Source organism: Elephas maximus, chromosome 21, assembly GCF_024166365.1.
Source record: "Elephas maximus indicus isolate mEleMax1 chromosome 21, mEleMax1 primary haplotype, whole genome shotgun sequence".
Classification (NCBI taxonomy): domain Eukaryota; kingdom Metazoa; phylum Chordata; class Mammalia; order Proboscidea; family Elephantidae; genus Elephas; species Elephas maximus.
In genome coordinates, this window is record NC_064839.1 from 15141361 (window position 1) to 15146253 (window position 4893).

Below are 4893 nucleotides of genomic sequence, written 5' to 3' on the forward strand. Positions count from 1 at the left end.
CTCGCGGTCCGAGGAAGAAGCGGCCCAATTGAGGTTACGGGTCTGGTCTCGCCAGGCCTGGCAGGCAAGAGGCCCAGGTATCGCGCGCACACCACCCGCAGACGGGCAGTCCTGGTACGCGGGAGCTGACTCGCGATACCAGGAAACCTAAACACCGCCCGAATTTCCGGCCGCTGGGTCCGCACGCCTACGCCAGGATAACCGGTAGGACTCGGTCCCACAACACGCATGCGCATGCTTCGGCAAGACTAATACGCATGCGTGCCGCAGGTGGTAGCAACAGTGATGAGGAATGAATTCTCGCGCTGTTCCTACGGGCGGCGCCGTGGCTTAGTTGGTTAAAGCGCCTGTCTAGTAAACAGGAGATCCTGGGTTCGAATCCCAGCGGTGCCTGGCCTCTAGGGCCTACGTTTTTCTCACCCGTGTACTTTATGACCTGTACGCCCACCCGGCTCCCCCTCACTTTGGGGGTGTGAACGTGAGCCTGAAATACCATTTTGGCCTGGCCCGTATCTGTGGCCGGGCGTCGGCTCGGGCAGGTGCGCGCTGGGGCGCGGCGCCGGCCAGCACCGCAGTCCGGCCCTTGGGTGTCCCGAGTCGCGGCCGGACGGCCTGTGGTCACGCTGATACTTTCCAGGGACAAGCTGCGGGTACCAGAGGGAGAGGTCCCGCGCCGAGACCGGGCGGCTGAGGGGGCGGCCGAGGGGGCGGCCCTCCCTGGGCCGGCGCGGGACTCCCTGGTCGCCATGGAGCGGGAAGGGCCGTGGGAAACACGCGGCGGGGGCGTTCACGGCCTTCCACGGCGGGTCCCAGGCGACCCCGCGGGCGGGTGAGGGGGACGCGTCTACCAGGCGGCTGCGGGTGGCCCGGCGCGCCGCGCGGAGCGACGTCGTTTCTCCCGTCCGTTTTCCGGGCGCGGCTTCGCGGGCTCTCCTCTCGGGCTCGCTCCCGCCTGGAGGCGGCCGACTGGACACCATTCAGGTGGCCACAGGCGGGTGTGGACCCACTCGCGTCACCGTGCTTAGCGCCTGGCAAAGGACTGCTCTCTCCAGCTACGCAGTGACGCGGGTGGTGGCGCAGTGGTTCGGTGCTCCGGCTGCCAGCCTAAAGGTCAGCGGTTCAGGCGCACCAGGCGCTCCTCGGAAGCCCAAGGGGCAGTTCCACCGCGTCCTGTCGGGTCTCCACGAGTCGGAATCGACTCCAGGCAACGGCTTTGTTTGCTTTTAACGGGTATTGTTTCCACCATTTTACAGCTGGAAGACTGGGGCTTGGCGAGACCAAAAGACGCCCAAAGTCGTGGGGCGCCAGCGGGGAGAGTAAAGGTTTGAATCCGGCCAGTGATACCCTCAGACTGATGAGAGTATGGAAACTCCAGGCCAGAAGTGCTAAAAGGGACTCATCGTGCGGAGTTGAGAGCCTCCCACCCCGAGGTCCCGGTGTGAGGCTGAACCCTAACGCTTGCTGTGGTTGCAGATTCCCAGGGGCTGTAAAATACAGGAATGTGGGGCCTTACCCCAGAGCAATTGCGTCGCTGTTCTGGTAGCGCGGTAGTTAAGCGCTTGGCTGCTAACCGAAAGGTCGGCAGTTCGAACCCATCAGCTTTTCCTTGGAAACTCCGTCGGGCAATTCTATTATGTCCTATAAGCAAAACAAAACAACAAAAAATCAGTGCTGTCGAGTCGACCCCGACTCACAGCGACCGTATGGGACCGAGTAGAAGCTCCTGACGGATTCGAACTGCTGATCCTTTGGTTAGCAGCCATAGCACTTAACCACTATACCACCAGGGTTTCCTATAGGGTCACTAAAAGGCGGAATCACCCCACGGCAATGGGTCTTGGGGTGGGGAGAGGCATTGGAATTTTTAAAAAGCTCCCCGGGAGTCTCGTGTCAAACTCAACAAAACTGGCAAATCCAACAAGGATAGTCCCAATGAGCTACAGAAATGCAGTTCAAATAATCAAATTCATCTGCCTCAGAAACAGCTCTTCTCTTCACCTTTCCAGTGGGTCGGGGTCTATTGTTTTTTCTTTTCTTTTCTTTCTTTTTTTTTGCCCGGGGGGGGGGGGGTGTCAATTCTCGCCCTTTACAGGCTTGATTGTTTTTGATGGACATTCAGAGTGAAAATTTGTAGTGATACTTTGAGGCCCTGGATGCCATTAAATCCCAAACCAAACCCACTGCTGTCCAGTCGATTCTGACTCACAGCGACCCTGTAGGACAGAGTAGAACTGCCCCATGTGGTTTCCAAGACTGTCATCTTTAAGGAAGCAGACTGTCACCCTTTCTCCTGCAGAGTGGCTGGTGGATTCCAAACGCCCACCTTTCAGTTAGCAGCTGAGCACTTAACCACTGTGCCGCTAGGGTTCCTTGGATGATATTGCCTTCCTTCAAAGGGGGTTTGCTTTGGCCTGAAGCAGGTGGTGCTGAGAGGAGCATTCACTTGAATTTAATTAAAAAAAGAAAAAAAACTTTTTTTTTCTTTTGTTTTGTAATTAGGGATGAGTTTATTGGAAACTGGGCTTGAGCCATTGTGTGGCTGGTTTACTTCTGGTTCATATTTACTCCCGGCCTAAAGTACTGAGGATCAGTTTTGAGCATTTGTCAGATGTCCAAGAGCTGTTGGTTGGGGGTGTGAGTCTGGGGCTCAGCAAGGGTCTGCTGGAGAAAAGCATTTGGGGATCATCAGTCATACATGCAGTAGATAGCCTTGAAGCCACAGGATTGGTTGAGCATCCCAGGCAGTGAGTAAAGCCAGGAGACAGAAATAGGCCCAGAGTCAAGTCCACCCCTCCTTCTGTTCCTTAAAAATGGCATACTACTCCTGCCTCAGGGCTTTTGTGCTTCCGGTGCCCTCTGCCTGGGCTGTTTCCCTGGCCATCTGCATGACTGGGTCCTTCTCATCTCTTGACCTCCATTCAGAGTATTGCCACCCTCTGCACAGGAGTCCCTGCCTTCCCCAGGCTAGCTTCCAGTACATCATCCTGCTTATTCCCTTCACAGCCTTTTCACAGTTTGCAGTTATCTTGTTTGTCTATTATCTGTTTCCTCAAATAGAATTAAAGTCCAAGAGAAGGGACTACACCTGTTTATTTACCTGTGTCCCCAGTACTTAACGGCGCTTGGAACATGATAGTCATTCGTGTACATGTGAGGTTTTTTTTCCCATCATTTTATCTTGGTTGAGTTATGAATTTGAGATTTTTGGACAGCTAGTCCATTTTTCAAATGCTCTAAGGCAGCACTTCTCAAATGTGTTTCACAGACCCCTAGGAGTCCTCAAAACCCTTCCAGGTCCACAAGGTCAAAACTATTTTCATAATAGTACCAAGATGTTAAGTCCCCTTTTTTTTTTTTTTAAACTGCATTGACATTTGCACCAATGTGCAAAAACAATGGTGGGTAAAACTGCTGGCACCCTGGGAGGAATCAAGGCAGTGGTACCAAGGGGCACTGGTTGGCATCGTATTTGTCCTTCACTACTATGCCTTGACACACACACACAAAAAGCCAGCTTTACTTAACGCATTTAACAAAGCAGGAAATGTTATGAATTTTTATTGAATCTCCATCCTTGGGGACATGTCTTTTTAACATTTTGTGTGCATGAAGCACTTTGGCCACATACTGAGGTACAATGGTACAATGGTAGTTTCTAGGTGACCTGAACACGTTTTTCACGGAACCCCGTTTTTACTTGAGGAAAATAACTGACGGGCAAACTATGCTTAAAAAAAAAAAAAAAAAGCTTAGTAGACATTATTTAGGCACTTAGTAGACATTTTCTTGAAAATGAATAAAAATGAACCTGTCACTTCAAGGAAGGCAACTGACAGCATTTGTTGCCAGTGATAAAATTTGAGTTTCCAAGCAAAAACTAGAATGGGAAGGTTTGATCTGCCACCATGAGCTTGACAGCTTTCCAATATTTAAAAAACCTTTCTGAGGAGATAGGTGGTGATAGTAATGAATGTGATTTTTTTACATTGGATAATAAAATATTTCAAAATTTGAAAGATCTGCATGACACGGTGAACCAATATTTTCCAAATGACCAATGAATGATCCGTTTAAAGAACAAGCTATACCAGTACGTTTTAAAGTAACAGAATGAAAAATTCATTAATGTGGTTTCATGTTGCACATTGCAGGTAATCTTTAAGAAGCCATTCTTTATTCAGTTTTGGTGTAGCATCAAAAAACAATGTCTAAAATGGTCTAAAAGGACTTTAAAATACTCTTCCCTTTTCCAACTACTTATCTGTGTAAGGCTGGATTTTGTTCATACACTTCAACCAAAATCACTTCACAATAAAGCCAAAAAAACCAAGCCCGTTGCCGTCAAGTTGATTCCAACTCATAGTGACTCTGTGAAGTTTTCATTGAGGGGCTGGTAGATTCGAACTGTTGAGCTTTCTCGCTAACAGTCATAGCACTTTACCACTGTGCCACCAGGGCATCAGTGAGCGTGTGGTTCATGCTGCCTTCTGTTGAACCTGGCATGAAAGAGATCGGCAAAAATGTAAAGCAATGCCATTCTTCTCACTAAATTTTGTTTTATTTTGGGAAATATAGCTTCATAAAAATATTTGTTAACGTAATAAGCTCATTACTATGTTAAAATTAATAACTATTTTTAGAATTTTCTCAGTTTTAATTTAAAATATGATAAATATTGATAGATACAATCCACATAAACAGAAACTTATTTAGAGTCCCCAGTAATTTTTAAGAGTGTGAAGAGGCTTCACAATCAAAAAGTCTGAGAACTGCTGCTTTAATGCAAAAGCTTCTGGGAGCTCGTATGGCTTCAAGGGAAGTGGGTAAGCGAGAGTATTTGGGGGGTGTGGGTCACCTGGATTCGCCTTACTGAGACAACTTCTTTGAATTATA

General features: G+C 49.0%; 1 non-coding gene across 1 annotated transcript; it reads left to right on the top strand.

Annotated features, from left to right (window-relative positions):
• Window positions 1-319: 319 nt before the first annotated feature.
• TRNAT-AGU (transfer RNA threonine (anticodon AGU)) lies at window positions 320-393 on the top strand. The gene has a single exon. It is a non-coding gene; the product is annotated as a tRNA-Thr (tRNA).
• Window positions 394-4893: the final 4500 nt, after the last annotated feature.